The 27,312-nt window shown below is 22.2% G+C and overlaps 1 protein-coding gene across 2 annotated transcripts in view; it reads right to left on the bottom strand.

Annotated features, from left to right (window-relative positions):
- LOC129612921 (protein pinocchio) overlaps positions 1 to 27,007 on the bottom strand; it is a 79,971-nt gene extending 52,964 nt beyond the window's left edge. Inside the window, exon 1 of one of the 2 annotated variants that reach the window (XM_055526764.1) lies at positions 26,665 to 27,007. The gene's annotated coding sequence lies outside the window, so the exon portion shown is untranslated. Of the gene's footprint in view, positions 1 to 26,660 lie in introns of both variants that reach the window. The other variant, XM_055526763.1, reaches the window with a different exon arrangement.
- Between the last annotated feature and the right edge of the window lie 305 nt (positions 27,008 to 27,312).

Raw genomic sequence — 27,312 nt, forward strand, 5'->3', positions numbered from 1 at the left:
TAATAAAAATAAAAAATGTTAAATCATCTTATAAATTTAATTTATAAAATATTTTATTTGAAAATTTTATAATTGATTGCAATGGAAATTAATTCCGCACTCGGAAAACATGACTACTTCTCGTGATATTTTTTCTATAAAATAATTTTACATAAAAATATTTTTAATTGAACACGGATAATGTTACGAAAATTTTCGGTAAAGAATTATAAAACAAAACTTCTGTCAAATTTATGGCCTGATTATTGTGAATGAATTTGCTTTTTTACTTATAAGATAAGAAAGTGAGTGAGTATTTTATTGAGAGAAGAATTAAAATTCGGTTCGGATAATAGTTCAAGAAAAATGAGAAAATTCAATTTATTTTCTTCTACTAATTCAAAAAAAAAGAAGAGAGAATGGAAAAGAGCAGTATTTTGTCCGCGATAAGTTTCCTCAATAGTAATTTAGAGTAATTTGTGAAAGAACGTCCGAAATATTAGTAATCAAATTGAGTATAAAAAGGGGCCATGCTTCTTTATATCAAATTAATATTCTCTATGTTCTCTGCGAGTAAGATAAAAAAAAAACTAAATATTAATTAAGTACAACACTTGTTCAGCTTATTCTCAAATAAGAGAATAAAATCATAAATTGTCCTAAATTTTTTCAATAATATATAGCAGGTGTTTGTATTTGTATGTTGCACTTTGATCGTAATTTAATACGTTTTTTTTTAAATTCGAACAAAAAAGGCCATCTAAAATTTTTATCATATTCTTATTAATCATGAATAATGAAATTATATTGCATTTTCTATAAGTAATGTCATTTTGCATTGACATTACGTGTATAAATTTGTTTTATGAATAATAAAAAACATATTAAACACTTTTGAAGATTGTGACTTCTTTTCCGAAAATTTATCAATGATTAATTTATAAAACGATTTTTAACTAAAAAATTATGTCGGCCACAGAATACGGTGAACTCATAATACGATATTATTTATATATAAACATATTTTTTTTTACGATAAATAATTGGTGAGAAATTATTGTTTGTCAAAAAAATTTTTTTTAGTAAAAACAATCATTTTAAAATTAGTGAATCATTCATTTATAAATTTATTATGTGGGATTTGGATAATATGGTTGAAATTTTATGACAAATTCGAATTGAACAGGTAGCTGTATAAATAGTAAAATTACATAATATATTTCAACATATTGAAATAATTTTATTTACCGTTTAATAATTATATACAGTGGAATCTCTATAATATGAACACCAAAAATCTTGTAGTTCATACTACAGAATATCGTAATTTATTTAATACTCTGTAAGTTTTATTATCGTACTATTATTAATCTTGATCTATTTTACGATAAATAATAATATTTTATCGTATTTTATTTACTGTTGAACGACTTTTATGGGTTATATAAAAAATCAACTGTTATACACCTATAATTTAGTATTATAATATTACCTTATAATTAACCTGAATCTACACTTAAAAATTTTAATGAAATTTAATATAAATTCCAGAATTTATATTAAAAAAAAAACAGGTTATTGACTTTCATTAATTAAATTTTACAGAAATGTTTTATATAAAAACTTAACATCAATAACCGGTAAAAATATTTTTCTGTTCCTTTAGCAATCATACATTAATGTACATAAAGTAGCACAATTTTTCTGTAGAACAAACGAGTCATTAACACTTCTCTGTTGATTCATAACAATATCAAAGTGTTAAAGTAAATATTTTTCAGACACCTTTTTAATTACTCATACTCGGAGCACATATAAAAAAAAAATTTTTTTCGACAAATATTTTTCAAATTTAATCACTATTAAATGTCAATTTCTTAATTTAATTATGAAAATTAAATTTCAGAAATAAGAGTTCTGAAATGTTCAATGAAAAAAATATTTTAATGTTTTTATAATTATAAGGTACTTGACAAAATATTGACAAAATCAATAAAATTCCAGAGAAAACATTTTTTTTCCAAAAATTTGTAAGCCTTACAAACCAGACATGGTGAATATGAAAACAATATTTAACTCTCTCCTATTTTTTACTCTCTTTTTAAGAATCAATAATAATAATTGGTGTGTAAGAGTAAGGGTAATAAAATAATATTCCTATAGTTTTTACATTTCTCTCACTATATAAGCAACAAATTTCAAGGTGACAATAATTATTAATCAATTAATATTAAATAATTAATTTCTATCATGAATTTTCACCACATTTAATTACTTTAATTTAGTTTTGAAAAAAATTATAGTTAAATAAATATGGAATTATTTTTCGAACTGTTATACACATATAACAGTTATATTTGTATGTAGATAAATTGTAAATTCTGAAATTATTTTAAATTTTATGGTATCCGACTTTTATAAATAAAATATTATAAAATGCAATTAATTTTAAAAATTGTTTATTAATAAATAATTAATATATGTAATAATATATACACTCATACATCCACATAAATTTATGTGGATGTATGAGTTTATGCAAATAGTATGGGAAAATAATGAAATATATTTCATAATTTCGAAAAAAATATTTCAAAATTACTTAATTAATAAAAAAAATTAATTTAATATACATATATACATTTAGTGTACATACACTGAACAAAAAATACTTAACTTTCAAAATCAAAATTAAGTTGAAAATAGAACAAGAACGATCTTTCGCGGCGAAATGACAGAATTCATACAGAATATACATATGTGTTTAAGTGTGACAAGGGAAATTAATTTTCGCTTTCGCTGAGTTTTTTTTTTTACAATTTCTGTTTCCATGTGTGCGTGACGTCACATGCAAAATACTTAACAGTTGATTTTTACTGTCCCGCTGTTGTTCTCCTTTGGTTTGGTTTTTAAAACTAAGTATATGTAAAAGAATCAACATTTTAGAATTCATTTAGCAAAGCCAACAACCTGAAGTCGAGAATATTGGTTTGTAATATAATTATATTAATATTCATCTTATTATTATTACGGGTACTAAGAAAGTTTTAGTTTTCACTCGAAAGAGAAAGTCAAAAATGGTCGGAAAATTTCGTCGGGTCGTGTACATACAGGTGTGTACTTTCGTCATTCGGGAAATAACGAGCCAATTTAATCAGAATTAATTTCTAGACTTCATTATAATATACAATATTTTTTTTTAATTGAGGCTTTTCATTTTTTTTTATTTATTTGTTAACTTTGCAAATTTTTAATCAACCAATTAAAAATTATCGAAAATCAAAATTTAATTTCATAAATTTCGTATATTGTAATGAATTTGCGAATTATCAAAAAAAATTAATTGAAATCTAAATATTAATTATATTTTAATTAAATCGTATAAACAAATTGAAATAATAAGAATTCAAAAGAAATTAAAAAATTCTAAGAAATGTTTACTCTAAAAATTTTACAAATAAAAGAATAATTACTATTTTCAAAAGATTAACCCGCTTATAATTCTATTATAATATTAAAATTTATTACCAAGCTCATAAAAACCATATAAAATTGACAAATGAACAAATTAGACCGTGTTAATCAAATGTTTTCTCAATATTTTTTTTTTATTAATACTCTTAATAATTACCTAAAAATTCTTATCAAAAGTTAATCAAATACAAATTAAATTTAATTAGGATGATATTTGAATTAGATCCTTTGTATACCTGTTATAAATTATATTTTGACTAGACATTAAAATAAACATGAGATTTATGAAAGTTATTCAATAAGTTAGACATTGTTAACACTAATAAAATCAAAAACCGTATGATTGAAAACTAGGTATACACAATTTAAGATGATTTCAATCAAATTCTAACAATTTTCGGAGAGATTTGCAAAAAAGCAGCTTTTATCCTCTTTTTCAATTGATTTGAAAGACGTCTTAATTTCATAACTACGTGTAGTATATTTAATTCAATTTTTGGACTGCTATTCTTCAAATACCAATTTTTCGATATTAGAAATTTCTTATTAAAATAAAATGTGCTTTTTCGCGGATCATATATTTTTTACCACCTTGTTTTTCTCATTTATTAGGTATATTATTTGATATAAACATAGAACTTCTTGTAAAGAGGAATGAACTATTTTTCATATTCTTTGAGGAATAAATAATAAATCGAATATTTCAATTGAAATCATTTTGTAAATATATCAGAAATAATTTTAAATTATTAATGAATTTGACAATCGATTTACCGAAAAGAAACGATTCTATATTTTCATTTGAAATTCTGTTATCTATTGCGGAAAAAATTGAAAACTAAAAAAAAAAATTCGTTTCCCTGATAAGACGAAAAATAGCGACAAATTCTTGGAATAAATTTCAATTAATTTCGCGCTGTAAGTGCAAATATACTTTTAAACATACAATGGCAATTTTGGCATTTTGCCAAATTTTCAATTATTTTGGAAATTTCAATAATCAATACACGATCGCTATCTTTCTCCGTAAAACCCCTCCTCCCCCTATCTACTAAATATGGAAATTTAGAAAATGTTCTTTTGTCTATTTTGGTTAATTAAGAATTTTCTTTTTTCGTTTTTGAAATCTTAGAACTAAGATTGCTTATCAAATTTCCGTAAAATGTAAATAAAAAAATTTACCTATTTTGTACATGAAATACAAGTATAATTACTGACTACATGACATAAACCTACATTTTACTTATGTATGTATGTAAGTAAAAAAATTGCCCTTGACTCAATTTCTGCGAAATTTTCTTTTATATAGAATTCTTTTTTTGATTAAAATTTAAAAGATTTTTGTTATTTTTTTTTCTGCTTTCTTTTGTTGAGAAGAATTTAGAATTCGCTCAGGGCTCTTCGCTCAGTTTTTTATTGTAAGAATTTTTTTGCTAAATTTTTATTAATAAAATATATAGCAATTTACAGAATTTCTCCTTTCTATTATTATGAATAATTTAGAATAATAAATATATAATATAATAAATTTTGTATAATAAAATGCAACATACTACTACTAAGACAAAATATACATACTCCTACACAGTAAATTAGAAGAGAAAATAATGTTTGAAATAGCGATTTAAGTATAATCGTCGGCTTAAAATTTATTTCGGGCAAATGCCACTTTCAAAAGAATTGAGTAACGCTGCTAGTTGTTTTTAGTACTTTGAAAGATTCTCTTTTAAAGTATATTTTTTGACAAATTTTTGACCATTGCCATATCCGGAAAAAATCTACAATTGAAAAAATTTTTTCTTTGAAAAAATAATTTTTTAAATTACTTAATTCTTGGTATTCATTCATTAATATTATTATTTAATAATCAAGTAAATATAGTTATAGCTTATACCATAAATATACTACGAACATATACACTTATGTCCGTAATACAAATTGTTCTAATATAAGATTATAAAAATTAGAAACAACAAAAAAGAAAATATTCATTTTATGATTAAAATCACCGTGAACATTTTTATATTCTGCGCTCTATTTATAAAATAAATAATTATTAACAACGTCACGTTCCAATTATGATTATAATTTTATAGTTACTTAGTTTGTATTATTGTTAACTAAGTATTTGTGTATAATAATATTCGTATATTAGTAATAAATGCAATTGAAATTTCAAAAATGCAATAATTTTTACAATTCAATAGAGCAAACACACACACTCTTTAAAATTAAATTTAATTCAATATTTTGTTGATAATTTATACTCAAAAAACTAATACAATGCTCATATGCGTTCTCCATTTTAATAATATTTTAGTAATGAGTAATAATTTTCATTTTGAATAATTTCGGATAAAAATTTCTTATTTATTTATTCCAACTACATACTTAAATATTTAGAAATTTTTATAATTAAAAATATTTATTGAATAAGTAAGCAAATAAGGCACGTGTGACTATACTATTTTTAGTGTTATACAAAACTCTTTATTTAACCTTAAAAATTATATAAAATCTTATTATACATTACAGCATATTAATTAGGTGTTGTCGTATTTAAAAAAAAATAGAGATTCAATTATGAAAATCGCTAATTAATCAAATTAAATTTTAAAAACGGTCAGACGAAAGAGTGTTCTATTAACAAATATAAATTCTTATGATGTAGTTGACATTTTAAATGACTTGATTTTTCAGTTGTTGAAAAATGTTCTTTGAAAAAATTAAAAATATTATAAAAATGTAAAACAAAAACTGAGGCGATAAAAACATTAGACATCTGTCAAATTATTTGTTTCATCTGTCAAACTATAATCATTTCATTTACCGGTTTCTTCTTACCATTTGAAAAAAATTTACACGAACTGTATAACAGATATGTAAGAATATATGTATTTGTATTTTAAAGAAAAAAGCCATAGTGTAAGTTCAATAGTTTGTCATTATTTCTTAGTGTTACCATCTGTCAAATTGAAAATTAAATGTGAGAGAGTAATCTAAAATGGAATTCGATTTCCAATTCATATTCGATTGTACTTTTGTAATTTGAGTTGAAGATGTGTACAGGTTTCATAGTGAATACGAATCCAATTTCTTTCGTTCTAGGCAGAAGGCCACAATAATACGAGTTAATTATATTATAGCACATAGTAGCACTGAATGTATTTTATGATTATTATTATAGGTTATACTCATATGTAAGTATATCATTAACCTAAATTTACCATTTTAAATAAAAATTATTTTAATCAAAAAGAAATTAGTTTTTAAATAGATTATTATATGAAGCTACAACATGTATGTCTTAAATTGTGTAAAAGCATTTATCATATTAAAATTTGTATATGTATATGTAGTTGAAATCAATTGCAAAATCAAAATTTTTATTCTACATGGTTCTATACTTAAATAAAATACAATTATTTTTTTCTTATTTAACTTTAAAAATACCAATTGTATAAGAAAAACCACAATATTCTTTTATCATATTTCTGAGTAAATCTCATATTTCAATTTTCACCACATCATGAATAAATCTTATTTACATTTAATATATTTATGTACATACATATTTATTTATGTATTTACTTATTTATTTAAATGATACATACATTAAAAATAATGTACAATATAATAAATCAGACAATTTCACAAATAAGGAAGATTAATTCACATAATATTTGTTTGTATGTATAAAACTATTAGTATTTCAGTATAACTATCGGTATATATATGCATATATATTTAGAGTCATAGCTATAGCTGTAAAAATTAATTTAACCTACAAAAATTTACAATAAAAATTTAAGTAACGATGTTCAACAAAAAAAAAAAAGAAATTTGGCGCCATCTAGAAAATGACATAATTTTGAATGTTCGTTTCACGTTCATTATTGTATGTACAATACAGATATGTATGTAATATGCATATGAATTATATGTAATCTTATTTGTAATAAAAAATTATTTTATTAATTATATACTTATGACCCGTATATATATACAATATGTACAATAAACACAATTATTACCACATTATTTTTATACTCTTATATTACATGAAATTCAAAATAAATCTCTCTCACATTAATTCATACTGTTATACAGTGTCGTAGATCATACACAACATGTTTTATATTTCTAATATTTTATTAAACATTATAATGAATTATGTATGTATGTATGTATACATTTTGTTTAAAATAAAAAAAAAATTTTTTTTACATTCTCCAAATGCTTGACATACTTTTATAATGAAATAACAAATTGAAGACATAAAAAAAATCAGAAACGAAATTTATATATTAATTTTATAATATACTTTATAAATACATATGAATGAACATACATACATTCATCATATGATTTACTGAGAAAAAATTTATACAAGAATACTCGTAAAATACAATTTACATAAAATATTGTAATCGATTTCAAAATTTAAACAAAAACCACAAATTAAACCAGTTTCAACAAGAATATTAATATTATATTACAAATTAACACATACATATACACATATTGTAATAAATATTAATTATATATTAACGTATATTAATAGCTATTAAAAATATTAATATTTATAATTAAAGTAACTAGGTAAGTTATTTACTTTGATAATCTAAAAGTAAAAATTAAATAAAAAGAAAATGACGTATGTATGTACTTGTATGTATGTAGGTACTAATGTATGAAATAAATGTATGAATTGAATACAAAAAAAAATGTTCAATCAACCATACAGTAGAACATATTAAGTTGAAAAAATTATTCAAAAGTTTTCAAATAACTTTAAATTATTTTGATTTCATTCATACAATATGTCTATGTAGCACATTCATACATGTATCAAATGATAATTGATATCAAACTGTATTAACAAAATCAAACTTAATGTTTGTATGAACAAATCAAACTTAATGTTTGATTTGTTAATAATTTGTATTTCCTTAGTGTTTATTATATTATACTTCTTATCTATAAATCATTTTAGAGGAAAATCTACGAATAAACTGGAAGACAAAATAATATTTACCGGGATATTTACTTTCAGAGATAGTCCTTACTTCAAGGTAAACGGTAGTAGATGTAGGCTGTAGCTTGACGGAAGAAAATAATAAAAAGAGTTTTATATCTCAGTCGGATGTACAATTTTTAGTTTTACTACTGCAGTTAAATCATGGCGGCAATTCAAATCGATTGTGTTAATCTTAAATTCACAAATTGTTTGATTGCTTGATTGCATGTGATCATACATGTTGCATGCGCAATCAAACTGTTGCTAAATTAAAAATTGCATGTCTACCAGACTTCTTAAGTAAGTATATGTATCATTTCATACATATATATATTATAATTCTCTTTTGAATGTATATAGATGTTTTGTGAATACAAGAATTTAATTTTAATTCTTATATACAAACATATATACATATACAGACGTGTTTGTAGGTCATGAGTCTAATTATTTTGTATTGTAAATATAGTACTATACGTATATGTGTTTGCGTTATTAATCCAATCAAGAATATCAAGATCAAATTCCAGTAAATTATATATATACATAATATACGCACACACTAATATTTTCATGTATTTCAAAAAATATACTAACATTCAAACACATACATTTCATATTCATATTTTATTTAATTTCAAGATTTTTTTTTTTTAAAGAAATATAGGAATTAAATTGAAAAAAAAAGATGGTATTCATTCTAGTTCAAGTTAATAAAGCAGAATAGTAGGAAATGAAAAAAATTATTTTTTTTTTCTCTTTTTTAATTAAATATTGAATTCTAAAGTTCTGGTTTATAAAAATCATAAATATTAAAAATTATAATCATAGTTATTTTATTACAATTTTTTTTTAATGACTTGAAATATTACAAGGTAATCTTATATATTTTAAATTTTACACAAAATTTTAAAAATGACGTATACTTGTGTAGATAATCATTCAACCATTGAAGCGTAAATTAATCTACATTCTATGAATAGTTACTATGTAAGTAATCACATAATAGTTACAATGTAACTAAACCTAAATAATTTAAGTACATTATTTGTTTTACGTAATATGATTTGATTTTACATGAATATTTTTACTGCCATCTGATGATGGGTAATTGCACTACAATATATCGAAAAATAACAAAGTAATCGCAATTGCCTCCTTTCCTCTTTATAAAATATTAAATGATTAATTTACGTATCCGAAGATATTGAAATCTCTCACATAACATACTTTATCCCCTCCTATCTACTTAGAATATACTAACATATTTGCAATGTAAATTTCCACATTAGCGAAATTTTATTTTTCACTAAAAATGAATTAAATTCAATCGAATTGAAATGGAAATTGTAAAAAGAATATTCTTTGCAGTGATTCAATATTATATGCAATTATTTTTAATTGGCATGTTACCTATAGCTTAATACATATTTATTCTCTTCTTACTGTATAATATGTAGAATACACATACATGTTTATATTTATAGAAAAATTTCAATGTTATATTACAACATTTATGAAATATGGAACGCAAAAATTGGAATGCTTTTGTGTGATAACTTGCTTTTTTACATATACAAAATAATTTGTAGATTTTTATGTGAAGCAGGTATAATAATTAGATATTATATAATAAATTGAATTTAATGCAACTGATTTGACTTTGAAATAAAATTTTGAACTTTAATAATATTTTAATGAGCTTGATATTACAAATTATTATATACAGCAAAATAAAATTAAAGGAATATATAACACAAATTGTATAGCATATAACAGTTATACATTTGTACTATAATGTTGTGTATACATGACTACGGAACATGAAGCAAAAAGTTTTGGCAAACGTACTACTCGTATCTTAATTATCATCATCATCATCTGTTGGTATTACAGCTCGGGGTGAGCCTTAACCTCGTTCACAATTTTCCTCCATTCCGATCTATCTTGAGCTATAACTCTCCATCTCTGTACGCCGATTTTTCTACAATCTTCTTCTATTTCATCCAGCCATCTTAATTACCATAACTGCTGTTTAAATAGTAAAAGGGCTTAGAATTTGGCTAAAATCCAGCTCAGAAGTACTAATTCAGCAGTAATTGTAGGTATATAAAAGTATAGTATTACATACTTGAAAATTGCTGAAATATATTTGGTACATTTAAACGCAATTCAGCTTATGAAGTATATTACTTATATTGTATACAGTATTAACATTATTGACTGCAATTTTGAAATCAGGAATTCAAAATTTTTTTAACAGTTATTCAATTCTTTCAAACCTTTTATTGATAACAAATAAAATATGACAACACATACATAATACCAATGTATAGACACATAAAAGAATTGTTACAACTAATTTATCATCAAACAGAATGAAATACATATATACCGCAAAGTTATGTATGAAAGTAATTGATAAGCCTAAAAATATTACAAAAATTTAGAATTTTTTTTTTTATTATTTACTTTTTAGAAAATTTGTTTATATAAGAATATTCGTGGAAGTTATATAAGAATTACAATAGTGAATATATGTATACGTACATATGTACATACAAGTATGAATATGTGTTATACCAAACCAAATAATTCTTATCATACAATAAATTTTTTACAATATGTCATGCTAAGTAATATTCATTAATGAATGCAAGAGAGAGAAAGAAAGAGGAAACCGTTGAATAGTAAATATTAGAAGCATAATTTATTGTCACTTAAATATAGCAGCATAATAAATAAGGTCTAAGAAATTATCAAGTAGATATTATGGTGTAATTAACATGACTCCTATTATAGGAACTTATCTTTATGTATTTTATTTTTTGATAATTTTAATATTTATTTGAAATAGTAAGGGCTATACAATATATTTAGAATTTAATCTTTAAAAATTTATAAGTAATTTATATAAATTAACTGATACACATACATTATGTAAGTAAAATATTAGAAACCGGATTTAAAGAATCGGAATTAAAAATTTCGGAATCGAAATTTTCGGAATTAAGATATCATAGAATTTCGGAGTTTTAAAATTTTTTAATTCTCGGAGTGACGGTCTGTGTAAAAATCAAAAATTTAAAGAACAAATTTATTTTACAAATTTTCGGAATCAGACTGTATTTCGGAGTCGTTCGCAAGTTATCGAGGTCGGAGTTCAAATGAAAATTTAAAATCAGAATCTAAATTTCAAAATTATTAAATTTCAATATAACTAAATACTTTGAAATTATTTTTAATTAAAAAACCTTGTATTTGATTGTGTAGCTATTATTATGCACCATTTCATTTACTTTGCATTATAACTTGTATTGTATGACATATAGTGAGACTATATAGTGAGTGTATACCAATGTATTTGTATAATGTTAATTACAATATTAATAATTGTTCGTTGTCTTTCATCAGTTCAGTATGTTTATTGTGTGTGACGAATGAACTAAAAGTAAACATAGATTTTTAATTTTTTTTTTTTTTTGTTTTCTAAAAGCAAATATGCGTCATTGTACTATTAATTAATATTATTTACAATTACAATACATTTTATGTAATATTGTGTTGCCTTGCTTGTTTTGTTTAGAGTGTACTACATTGTCTTTGAGGTACACAATTATAATTATAAACATACAATGAACTATTATGCATATATACATACATACATACAATGTAAATATTATAGTAACATTAAAATGTCAGTTAATACTATTATTTTTGTAGGTTATATTTTTAATTAAGAAAAACAGAAAAAAAAAATGAGAACCTTCACATACAAAATATTTACAGCAGCTCAGTACACTGCAAGGGGATAGAGTTATATGAGAAAATTGAGAGGAGAAATAAAAACTTCAAATCATCTTGACATTAATTCGATCTTTCAAATGTATGTAAGTATAAAAAGTATAAAATCCAAGTTTTTTTGCAATGAAATTTTTAGCATTTTTTTCTTATTTATTTGATTAATAATGACTATCAATTAGAAGAATAGAAAAAATAAATTAATAATTAATTATTAGTGCACAAAAAAAATTGTATGAAAATTTGATTTATTTGGCGTTACTAAAAAATATAGGTATTAAATTAATTTTCTGTTGATTTCGTATAATATTCAAATTTTGAAGCGGAAATAAATTATTTTTGTTTTTTTTTTTATATTTGAAACTTCTAATACAAAAATTACATAAATATAGCAGAAAATTTTGAAGTTAAATGTTAAAATAATCCCGCGCTCATTACGTTCATTCGCTCTTTATTGTTACCCAAATTACCCTATTTTAGGGAGTTACTCCCGCTACTCTCGACTCTGAACATTTTTTTTAATATGATAGAACCATTCTCAATATTCCGCTCTCTTAACAACCAAAAATTAATTTGCACCGTAATTCGTGCATAGAATATTCAAAAGTCACTTTTATGACAGAATTATGTCAAATTAAAACATGCAGTTACAATTCTTATTTATGATAGATTATTTTTTTTATTTTTTGACATTTATATTACATATTGTATATAATTAATGTTTAATATTATTTTAACAAATATATATGCGTAAATACTTTGAAAACAAAAAAAAAAAAAACAAAATATCTCGGATAAGCCCTTTGATATTATGCTCAAATAAAAAATTTAATATTTTTCAAAAACATTAAATAAAACAGGCAAAAAAAAGGAAAAAACAATTATTTAACTATTAATTAAATAAATAGAAAAATAAAAACAGTAAACAATATTTTTGCATGCGATTTTTTAATTAAATTGCAAAAAGGATTTATTGCTTCGCTTTTATTTCAATTAAAAAACTTTTAATCCTTGATAATCCTTTTTCATTTTATGTTTTAATTGATTTTTTTTTTTCGTTATATTCAAAAAAAATTACAAATGTTGCAATGCGCTTTATTTACAATTTCAATTAATATTTTAATAATAATTGTAAATAAAATATTTAAATACATAAATTGTAAACAGGCCCGGTTCTGATTTTTCCAGAGCCCTATGCGGTTTTCAAAAAATACGTCCCTTCCGCTTTCAAAGCAATGAACAATATTGCATTTAAACAATCATTTCGCATAATATTTCCGCCTCTATTTTCGACCACCGATTGCATATGCTTACTTCGCATATATGAGATAGATCCGGCACTGAGTTTAAATACAAATATGTTATAAAGTTGGATTAAAATTTTATTTTTTAAAATTATTGAATTATTTTTTATTTACATAGATTATATAAAATTTAATTGAAATTTTAATTACATTCAATATTAAATAGGTAATTACGGAAACACATGTAAGAGAAATCGTTAGCAACACATATGTAAAAGGAATTGTTAAAACAAAAGGGATGATTAGTTTAATGATGAACATCTCCTAAGAGATTTCTTACTAGAAAATATTTAAAAGTTGAATTTAAATTCAATACATTTACATTTTTAGGTACAATGAACAGGCACAATCTTCCAGACGCGTTCAAAATAAACTTTAACTCAGGCTTTCTGTCAAAAAATTAAAATATATAAAAAATTCTTAATCTCTTAAAATTTATTTTTGAAAACAAAAATTGTAAACATAAATGCGTGCCTTCATAAAACAATATAAGCAAAAATTTATTTTTATAATTTAAATTTTTTTTTCTAATCTAATCTTTGGCTCAATAGATTTTTTAATCTCATAACAATAATTATAAAAAATTTCATTTTGTTTTCTTTGCCCATAAAACTCTTCTATATAATAAAAAATTATTAGAATTGTTATCGCATTGAATCTGCCCACTTATAATCTTTAAAAATATTTGTACTTGTACCATAGTATACTCTTATCATTAATTGTAAATTTTAAAAACTACAAAATCATATACTACGTACGTTATATAAAATTGAATTTCGTAGAAAATAATATTAGTGGGTCACTGGGAATTCCGTTAAAAACAAAGAATATAACAATATATGAAAACAGATTTATGGAGGAAAAAAAAATTTTATATGAATTTAATATCCATGGATAAATAATGCAGGATCCGAGTGCCGAAAACTATATATTCTCGTTCACGAACATGGGATTCTCGTATTTTTGGTCTCATTTTGACATTGCACGTACTTTATAATATATTTTGTTTTTTCGATATTTATCTCTTTACGACATTAAAAAACCAAAATCCCGAAAACTTAAAGCTTGTTGCTGTTTTTCTTACAATAAAAAATTGTTTTCCTTTTATAATGTTACTCAATCCATCTCTTTAACACTCTCCATTGTTTCTTAAACAATCTGTGTTTAAATTAATTATTATAAATTAAAATTAGTATATTAATATATTATACACACTTTAGCAATAAATTTTATAAATATTTCCACACTTTAGTAGCAAAAAACAAAACACAAAACATTTTTACGATATTTTGACTTTATTGTACTGAATGACATATTAATATGTAGGATGACAGCCAATAACCATACACACATTTTTAAAATATGTATATAAAATTTAAAAATATATCTATTGTTTTTTATTATTCTAATAATAATTATATACAAATATTTTAGGCAGACAAAAAGAATTAATCTACTAGAAAACATTTTTTTTTTCTTTGAATAAATTTCTAATCTTTGGCCAAAAAATTGAAGAAAAAAAAACATAAAATTCTTTTTAGAAAAATTTTATAAAAATAAACAAAAATTTTTTAACTGATTTTCATAACACAAGGGGGCCAAATACATATCAAAATATTTCTATGGTCTCCTGTTGCGATATTCTAAATGCTATATCAGATTTTGATATTTCATTATTTACAAATTAATGTTCTGTTTACGAACAGACACAAATATCCGCAGATGATATTATTTTCCTTATAATTTCTTTTGAAAAGCAAATATTAAAAATGATAAAACAGAAAAATTTAACTTTTGGGGGGATCAAAAACAAACATAACCTCAAAAATTCTATGAATGAGGAAGTCTGATATGATTTTTTTTTTTCATGTTCCCTTCACATTCTCTTCAATTTATTTCTTGTTTTATTTTTTTTTATTTACATGCTTCCTATCTGCATTTTATACTTTTTTTTATGTAAATACACCCTACCTAATATTTTTCGAATTGATATTGGTTAATTTTTTTTGCAAAAAAATTTAATGTAGGAGAGAATAAGATAGAAAATCAATTAATTTCGAAATAATCCTCTCATTTTGAGAAAAGACGAGAGAAAATACGCACGTCATTTATCACACATAACAGCCCTTAAAATACACTCGGTTTCACGAAATTTCCATATCATAACTTCAATAATTTCTGAAATAATGCCAAATAACTTTTGGAGTTGTATGGCAACAGTAGGAGCCAAGCAATTTTAACGACTTTTAACGAAATTATTGACTCTAATAATATATTCGTTTGTGTGAAATTTCAATACCATAGCTTTTATATGACGGAGTTTGTATTTTAAAGTATAAGCAACACACACTAATACGAAGAGCACAAATCCACTGACCGGATGCATTTTGAATAATAAATTTGACAGTGAAGCGTTTGTAAACAAATAATTTCTCCAACGCGTTTTAAAGCGTTACTAAGCGTTGGGTATAAAATCAGATTTAAATTAAAATATTTATTGTAGTTTCCCTTAAAAATTTTCTTACATATTTCATAAAAATTTAAAAAAAAAAAAATATTTCTTTTAATTTATGCAGATTTTTCCCCTCAAAAAAAAATATCAGATTTTATTTTCTCTTTTTTTGTTATTATTTTCATCTAGTCTAAAAGCACAAGTTATCCTAACCCTATTTTACTTTCAACACACAAACTGTAAAATATAAATTTAAATTTTCATAAAAAAGAGAAATGAAGTACCTACATACATACATTTTAATTTTTAATATTTTTATTTTAATATTTTATTTATAAAAATACAAAAATAAAAAGATTTTGGAATTTATTTTTTCACAGTCTATAATATAAAAATAGTAAATCTATATTGGTATGTTTATATTAAAACAAAATACTACAGTTATTTTAATATTTAATCAAAGAGAAAAGAAAAAAAACGCAAAAAATATTTTAAATAAACATAAAAGCGGACTGTAGCAAAACTAAATTAGTAATTCATGACCTTAAACTTGCCATACTAATTTGTTTTTTTTTTTGTATAATAAATTGAGGAATTAAAATTTAAAATATTTTCTTTAAAAAAAAAAAAATAAAAAAAAAATCAAAAGACTGCTAAAACAAGAATTTAAAGATCAAGGAAAAATTAAATAAATTTTTAATTTCATAAAAAAAAAATGTTTTTTTAAGCAAAAAAATGTAAAAAAACTTGAAAAAAAAAAAAAAATATTCAAAGCAAACTTTTCTAGCTTCTTGTCCCACTCCATATTTTTGTCTTTTTTTTGTTTTTGTTAATAACAATTTTGTTAATTAGACAATAAATATTAATGATGCTTTTTTAAATAATTATGCAAGTATATACATACGTATACACACACACACACTTATAAACTAAATTTATACAATGCTTAAATATAAATGCATATATATATATATATACATACATATATAGGACCATGGGACCATATAGTTTCGTAGTGAATAAATTGGTGTATGAATATTAGTTAATAACTGTACTTAAAAATAAAGACGGAAATAGTTAGAATAATCAATGTCAATAAATGCTGCTGTCATATTTGTTTTATCATAATTTGACATTTAAGTTTGAATTCATTGCTTTGTTTATTTTAAGCAGAATGTTTTTGGAGTCGAATTGATTTCTCTCACTCCAATTTAAATAAACTTTTTAATACTCGTATAAGAAAAAACTGAAAAAAAATAAGGTCGTGACCAACGGGATTCATCTTATCAAATTTTTTGCTCTTTTAATGATATTTGACATATATAGGTTAATGAAATATTTATAACTCTTAAAATTAATTTAAATATTGCAAATAACAATTATTCTGATTTGAAGTACCATAGACATAGCACCATAGACAATAATACATAAGAATGTAATTTAAATTATGATTAAAAATTTTGAGGTTATGTCAAAATTGACACATACTTTATGTCACTTTTGACACATTAGTATAAGTTCTTAATAACTGATATATAATATTACATACGTACATGTTATACTTTGAATTATTTAATGTTATTGTAAATCGGCTCGTTAAACAAATTGAAAAATTATTTAAATGATTTTATTCTTTTCATTATTAAATTAAAAGAAATTAAAAATTTTTATGCAATTAATTTTTGATTACAATTTTCACACATTAAATGAATTTGTTCTATGAAATGAAAAGAATATTATAATCATTAATTAGTTTATTAGACCGAAAAAATCTGAATAAATATTTAACCTTTAAGTTTAATAAATAATTGGTATTTTTTAAAAGATTTCTCAAGCAATTTTCCAATAGCAATTGATGCAATTATTTATTTCCAATTTTTCGTTTCGATAACGAGATTTAATTCTTGAATATTTAAAATACTCTCTTCTTTTTGTTAGCGTTATGTAAATTTCACTCGTTTCTCACTTAAATATTAAAGACCTACTGAATGCTTATATCATATTAGAAGATGGTTTATAATAGAAACTTACATACATACATGTGCATGCATATATACATAGATAATATTCATAAATTAAATATTATTTCTATAAATAATAAAAAAAATTCCTATGCAATGAAAAAACACATTTTCTAAAATTTAAATTTTCCAAAACTCATATAAAGTGCAAAGTTTAAATTCAAACAAAAGTAAATAAATGAACTTTTACATTACAAAAAATTAAACTTTGTTAAAAAAAAAACTCACAAGTAAAATAAAATTCTTTTTCTTTGCATTATGCTTCTACATACAAATTTGCATAAATTCACAAAATGGTATAAGAGAATTCTAAATTCACTTATAATATTTCAAAGAAAATTTCCCAATTCCAATGGTATTTTATATTATGCAAATAATCCATTTGAGTGAGAAATGGAGAGAGAGAAAAGGTTCAGTAAACAAGAGAGATTTTGACACATTGTAAATAAATAAATTGCTATTGATAACCATCACTGAACTTGTTCATATGCTATTCCAGATGTTTATTGATGATATGAAATCAAATGTCAAAATAATGTCAAAATAAAAAGATATATATATAATGCTTCACTTTACCGCTTTTAAAGTTGATCTGAACGAACTGGTCGAGTAAATTAATTTTTATATTTTCAAATTCCTAATCACAATATACCTTTTTTCAACCATTTCATTTTAATTTAAAATTCATAATGTGTTGCCATTATGTGTTAAGAAGATTGAATTCAATATGTATTATAACATTACTAAAATACATGCATTCTCACGTACATAACATTATATAGTATAAATATGTTATATATAGCATATATTATATATTCCACAATCAGTTCTACAATATTATAAAAAAAAAATGTTATCTAAAAATAACCAAAGTAAAAAACTTTAATAATAAAATATTCGCCTTTATATAATATTCAAACATATCAACTTACATACATACTCTCGTATATTATGAGGTTATTTGCAGTGGGACTTATATATATTGGAAATTTATGTGGTAAATAGTAATTAATTATAAAGTTCATTGGAATTTTTTTCTTGTCCATATATAATAAGTTGAATTTTATATATTTATATATACATACATACATACATTTAAATTCACATTTATATATTTCAATATTTTATTCATACACAAATATATATACGATTTAATATTCATAGTATATATTGTATATATTTGAGAAAAAAAAAAGTAAATATAATAAAAACCAGAAATAAATTATTTTGAACTTTAATGCAATATAAAAATAAAGAAATGGAAATATTTATGTAGAAAAATGTAGATATATATGTATTCAAAGTATATATATAATATGTTAAACAAAAAGAACTGCAAATGATTAATACAAATATATATGTATATATTTATATAACATAATATAAAACTGGTCCAATCCAGACCTAACAACTTTTAACAATGAAAAGTGAACAAAAAAAAAAATTTTCTCATTCCAGAAAAGAAAATCTCCTAAAAAGGGTCTACAAAAGAGTATTGAAAAATCAAATTTTTATTTCAAAAATGGCTGAAAAGGAGCGAAGGGGAAGGCATTCATTCCACGTCTTCTAAAAAACAAAACGCCTATAATATATGAAATATGTTAACATATATCATTACAACCATCCGCTTTTCAAGATTCACGTAAAGGAATTACTTTTTAAACTATTGTTATTGGCGATTCCGAGGAGCGAATATTAAAGAATTCATTTTATATAAGTACAATCTGTTGATAAAAAGTTAACGAGCTGCTTATTCCATATTTTTTTGTTAAGCTTCTTGACAACAATCAATTTTTGAGTTATACGATCAGATTTGATAGTGGTGAGTAAAAGAATATTATGTCACCCAAACACATACGTTAAAATTTTTTCTCAATTCATTTCCCTTTTTTTTTCAAATGACAATCTTGAATTGGAAAGTGAATAGTAGAAAAGAGTAAATGAAATTACTAATTTGACAGATGTAGGAAGTCTTTTGACAGATAAATAAATTTATTTGATAGATGAAGAAAGAAGTGTCAAAGAGTTTTGTTTTAATTAATTTAAATATATATGTATGTACTCGTAATATTTGCATGCCACTAAAAATATGACGTATGTTACAAAAAAAAATTATTTGACAGTTCATGTTATACACTGTTATGTTAGAGTAGCATATTCCGGTATGGACCTGCGTTTAACAATGATATTATTTTTACAAATCCAAGTTTTAAGTTCTGTATATGAATACATACATTAATGTACAAAAATAATACAACAAATATTGATGATTAATTTAAAAAAGTGTTAAAGTAGAAAATTAATTTTAACAATATATTTGTATTATATACGTTATATATGTGGGTATAACAATACACGATTTTAATTTATACAAATATAATGTTACAAGTCTGACTATATATGTATAAAGAGAAGAGAAAGATATTAATAAATTAAATGAATATATTTTTATTTTTATTACGTGGGATACTCATATAAAAATAGAATCTATAAGATTTGTTTAGCCGAGGGGGAAAACATACATAAAATTGCTATGCATATAATTTTTTTTTTTTTGTAATGAAAGGAACAAAACTGCAACATTTTATTCTCTTGACATTTCACATAAGTGTCAGAAAAATTAAATTGATTTCTTATTATAAAACAAAAATAATTTTTTTTTATATTTTTAGAACGTGTGTAAATTTATGATATAAGTGTGGATATCGAATATTTCATTAACTACAATAATTATATGGTAAGTATTTAAAAAATTTACACAGTTTCTTGCTCCATAGCCATAAATATAATAATGAACAAGGAAAGCACAATATTTAAGTGATTTGATTGCATAATGTGATAATCAATATAAATGTTTATATCAAATTGAGGTGAAAAGGTGAGTATAGGTTAAAGTTACAATTAAGCATTTACAACTTCCTAAGGAAAAATTTTTCAGGGAAGACAACAATAATATAGCGCAATAGAGTATAAATATTTTTTGACATTTTGGAAAGTTCTTAAAAACTTTTATATATTTCTTTAAAACTAACCATATTTGTGGTGAAAATCTATAGATTAATAATAAGCAAACACATATAGTCGTCATATAATTACTTCTGCGAAAGAAAAGAATGAAATCTTCAGTGTTGTTCAGAAGTTCTTAACGATTTTCTCTTTTTTATAAAATTCCTTAAAAATATTCGTTAAAATACTAAGAGAAAAGAATTTTTCTCCTCGTTATTGTATCACAGCAAAAGCATTTTTGAATTATTTAAAAATTAAACAAAAAAAAAAGAAAAAAACAGAAGAAAAAAATCTTTTGTTTAATAATCATTTTTTATTAATGAAAAATTAATTTTTTATTTCTTTCTTTACTCTCATGAGCTTTATGTCAGAATTCACAATCTTATATTAATTTTTCTGTAATTTATCGAAAGAATATACACACACAACAGTATGAATTCTTTAATTTATTTTTTTAGAAAACGATTTCCCAAATGGCAAATATTATGATTTTTATAATATTTGAAAATATTAAAAAATATTTTCTAAATAATTTTAAGAAAGAAATCACGTAACTATGTATATGAAATATGAGAAATATAATTTGGTATTTCATATTTTCCGTAGAGCACACAGTGTAATAAATGATTTGAAGGTAAGTACATTCATGAAATAACAATAAAAAGTTAGAATATGACATACAAAATAAAAATACAAAACAGAGTTTGCACATCAAACATTATTCACGAATTTTGTTTGATTAGGGCTGCATGGCTTTCTATTGTATTTCCGTCACACAATATCGACGGGCATTTACACATCAAATTTTCATCAAATTTTAATTATTGATGTGTAAACACCGCCAACCGTACAAAATAGATGTTATTATTCTTGTCAAACAATTTTCTATTATACATTTTATTTGACATTAGTAGATGTCAGGAATTGACTTTAATATTGAAGTGAAATAGGCATAATGTAACGATTTTTGTTTTATAATTTGTCACATTATTCAACACAATTATGTGAGAATGAACGTTATACATGCTAAATTATTTTTCGAAACAAAAATTTTTAAATAATTTTTTAGAGATTTAAATAAAATTTTGATATATTTTTATTTTTTGAATAATTCTGCTGGAATAGATGGCGGCATTTGTGCCGACAAATTATAAGAAATGTTAAAAAGAGAAAATTCCTTATAGTTTACATTTTGATTTTTATTGCAGAAAATTTGCCAAATAAATAAATATTATCCAAAATAAAATTTAATAGTGTTGAGATTAAAATAGAAAAAATTTAAAACAATAAAACTAAATTGAGTAGAAAAATAAAATTAATACTCGTAACTATTTTTTAATATGAATTTTTTTCCTTTCTTTCTCACCATTTCTTTCACTTTATCTTCTCTCCTCTCTTCTTACATTATTCCATATTGGTATAAAAACAAAAAATGAAAAAAAAAAAAACAATTTAAAATTTTAAAAAGAAAAGAAAATCAGGTTATTTTAGGTTATTAACATTGGTAATGGGAAACACAATAATTATATACATAATATACATAAACATTATCTATGGATATATACAAACATACATATGTATATAGTGTTATACGGGCAAGCCAAATGAAGTTTTGTATACAATGAAGTTTTTTTTTTTTGGTTTTGAAAATGAACGAACGATAAGAGAATAAATTATTATAAAAAACAAAAATAAAAACAAAATAAAAATAAAAGATTTTATTTTATATAGCGATGGTACATACATATTTTTTTTCTCTCTTTCTCTCTTTTCTACTCTTACTCCTATTTTAAAGAAAGTCCAAACTTTATAACTGCATAATTTTGAACGAAAATACGATAATCGATACATAATAGTAATAAATTCGATTATCGTGAATTTTTTTTACGATTTTAAATAAAATTTTACTTTTAAATTAATCCATAGTAGTTTATTATTAAATAATTTAGTTTTTAATTTAACAAAAACTTTAACAAATTGTTAAATTAACAAGAATTGAGTTTGACAAAAAAAAAGAGAAATGGTAAAGTAGAAAAAAGGTGAATTAAAATTATATACAACGTTAAATTCAACAAAAACGGTAATTATTGTGAATACAGAAAAAAAATATTGACCTTTTTATAATTTTTTTATCAAAATTGTTAAATTTTAATCACAATTAACGTACATACATATATTGAAATTTTTTTAACATTTTTTCGATAAATTTATTTAATACCGTCATTGCCCACCATTTTTCAAATCAAAAAAATGAAGAATAAGTGTAGGTATGTATGTATGTATGTAACAATTACACGGTGATGAAATAATTTTTTGTTTTTTATTATATTTTATTCGATATTTTTGATAAACACGATTTATTACAAAATTGTATGATTGATTTAATCAAAAAAATTACTTAATATTTTGTTGTATGCATGTAGGTAGCTTTTGTGATTTTCATTTTAAAATAGATTAAAAAATTTTTTAATTTTTGATTATTGTGAACTAAATTTTGTAATATTGTATATATACTACAGGAACGTGTCTACGAAATTAAAAAATAATCAAAGATTAAATTATATTTCAAACTTGTATGATCCAAGATTAAATTGTAATTCAAACTTGTATGGTATTAAGTTTTTAAGTATTATTCAAAAGTTAATGCAAAATCTTGTAATAATGCAGAAAAATTTATGAATTTCAAACTCGTTTTATGAAATAATTTAGATTTATTTATTATCAGAACCGATTTTTTCTCAGTGTGTCAAATAAAAAAAATAAGTTAAAAGTCTGTTTAACACAAATTAAGTGAGGTGGCGATTTAAAAAGAGAAACACGAAACTGTTTGATGCGTTTTAAAATGAGTGTATAATTAAAATAAAGACAATGCCAGTCAATACACTGAGAAAAAATTGCGCCCTTAATACAGTGAACATTTAATTTTAATTTGAATTTTTTTAAAATAATTCCTATTCATTTTGTGGAGAGTTCATGTAAAATACGTAAAAAGTTTAAATACGTTTACAATGTATTTCAATAATAATTATAAATCTTTCAAAAATTAAATGGAAGGGCATGACAAACACTTTTTTTGTATTTAATTATTTCCTTTGACATTTTTTTTTCGTCGCTTTTTCTAAAAAAATAGTAATTACAAATTTTAAAATATAATTAAAGGAGATTGCATAAGCATACAAGTTATAACAATAGAAATTTTTGTATTTTGAAATTTCAAATCTCATAACTTTTATCTTAAAATATGTGTGGGTAAAGAAATAATGAAAAACATCTTATGCATGTTTGCTCGGAAATTTGTTTATACATGTATATATTAAAAATTGTTGAAATTTTCCACTTTTTTTACAATAATAAGTTAAATCTAAATGAAAGACTAAAAAAGTAGTCAGTGTAAATGATTTTATAACATCTTCACTTTTTGTTATTCCACTTTGAATGAATGAACGTTTGTATATTTTTAAGTATCTCACATTAATCATATTATGTATCGTATGTCTATAAAGTAGAAAGGAAACCAAGTATAATGAAAAAAAGCAACATTTTATTAGCCACGCTCTTTTTGTTGTAGAAAGACTGAAAACATTTAAAGCAAAAAAAAATAAAAGTTTAAAATGTACAACTGTTTGAATCATTCACAATAGCAATTATAATTAGATTAATATATGTAAGAGTGCATGTATAAGCCTTGCAAAAACTTTAATTACAATAAGCCAAGCAAAAACTCGTAATTTTTTAATAAATCATGAAAAAATATCAAAAATTATTCCCACATTGTTGCATACTTTCTTCTATACGCTTTTTATAATTTTCAGCAAAAATTTTAAATATTAATTGAACTGGTTTTTTTTTATAAATTTTGCAGTCGATCAGACACTGTATATCCCAACAGACATTAAAATATACCATTAAAATTTCAATTAGATAAAAATTTTAATAAACACAACATGCTTAAGCATACATTATGGACAAAATATATGCATGCCTGCAGCTAAAATAAAAATGGGAAAAAATAAATTAAATTACCGTTAATAAAAATGTTTACTACATCGTTAATTCTGTTTCTTTTTTTTTCTTGTCTAAAATTATTTAAATACATTTTATTAAAATTCAAGTATAAATTTATGTATGTATGTATAGAGAAAAGAAAAAGAAAATAAAATTTTTTCATTGCAAATTTTTTCATATTGTTTGTAGCCAAAAGTAAAATAAAATTCTTTTAAAATTTATGCATTTTAAATACAATGGGATTTAAAGTCCCCCAAGTACTAGTGGATTATTTAACAATTTTATTATTTATTTTTAAATTTATATTATGATAGTGAAACGTAATAATATATAATTTAATTGCATATTTAAAACTATTAACTCAATTAAGTCGATTATTTAAATTTTTCAAATTTGGATATAGAACATTTTAAAATAAAATTTTATATTTAATTGTCATTTTCTTAAAAGATTTATTATAAATTTTCTGCCATAATTCGAAAATAAGAATTTGTCAATTGAATTTTATTCCAATTTACGAAGTTTGAAAATTGAAAGTAAAATTGATTGAATAGAAAATTATTTTGAATTATTTCCAATTTTTGAAATTTTCAAATTTTACAATGTATATTTAAAAATCTTACATGAACATTAATAATTTTTCATATTCTAATTAGACTTTTCGAAATTTTTAATTTCATTCACAATATTTTACGTATATAGCAGCAAACACTTTCAAAAGAAATCTAAGGAAATTATTTTAAACAATTTAATAAATTGAAACAATTAAAAACACATTTAGTAGAATGAGAGTTTGTTGTTAAAAAACTAATTTTAATAAATTTAAAAACTAGTTTGTAAAAAAAAAAACTGCAAGAATTTATTATATTCAACTTTCTTTTTTGATAAAATTCAAATATTAATAATTTAATTGCTGACTGTAACTCTACTAAACTATTAGTTGCTTTCAATTATAGTTACTATAATTATATTTTATTTAGATTTATAAATATTTAGTAATTAAAAGGTTAATTTCATAAATTATATTTCGAATTTCTCAATTAACTAAAGAACAATAACATTGACTGATTACGGCAATATGGAGTAATAATTTTAATTCATAAATGTGATGATAAAGGGTTTTTGTTCCCATTAAAATAGTGATAACATAATATTTTCCATTATTGTATGACAACATTGTAGTGTAAGAAATAATTACAATTATAATTGTTTTCAAATTAATTCTTTATAATACATCACTTTTTCTTCTATAGCAAAATATAGCAGAATTTTCGTTTGATATTTATTACAGTTTCAATTCATGGAATGCATTTACCGATTTATAATGACAATTCAGGTAGATTTTGAATTATTTCGAATCAATATAAGAATGATTCCATCTTTAGGCACCTTGATATGCTATACTGGTATAGGGTTAATTTAAAAATACTCATAACATTTTATATTTCAACATTTTCCACCAATGCTTTTTGATATTACCAGTAATATTTGCGGGTAGGTAATATATTTTTACAAAATATTGAACTCATATATATGTATATGTGCAAATAATTAAATCAATTACATTCGAAAGTTTTTGAAATAAAAAAAATACTTACATTTATTGATTTCTAAAACAAAAATTGACAATCAAATGTATTTCCAATTCAAAAAAAGAATGTGTCAAAGTTGTCAAATGAACGAATTCAAATACGAATTGAATGAATAATCCCAAAAAGTGTAATTGTGAAACTTTGACGATTTGAATTAAGTTTTCACTATCAAAAGAGTTACTTTACTTATTTAAATTTAAATAATCCACTAAAAATGTTACCAAACTATTCACAATTTCAAATAAAAGATTTTGAATATATTGTTAGGTTTTTCTGGTTTTCAAAATAATTTTTTAATTTTCATTAATATTTTTAAATGTCCTTATACTTTTTTATTATATTATACTTGTAAATTGTTATCACCACTATTATTCTATATAATTCTTTCAAAATATATTCACAATAATAATATATATTTGTCAATCAGAAAATATTGGAGAAATGTTGTTTGTTTTATTTAATTTTTCAATTCAAATTAATTTATAATATTAAATAACACCTTTGTTTTTTTTTTTTAAATTTATTAAAAAAGAGCGAAATTATTAATATATAATATTTATTAAAAATGTTATTCAATCAATTTATTATTATAAATAATTGTGAATTATTATCATATAAAAATCTCCTTATATAGTCTCAAAATATCAAAATATGCACA

This window comes from Condylostylus longicornis, unplaced genomic scaffold, assembly GCF_029603195.1.
Source record: "Condylostylus longicornis isolate FDR11 unplaced genomic scaffold, ASM2960319v2 ptg000079l, whole genome shotgun sequence".
NCBI lineage: Eukaryota > Metazoa > Arthropoda > Insecta > Diptera > Dolichopodidae > Condylostylus > Condylostylus longicornis.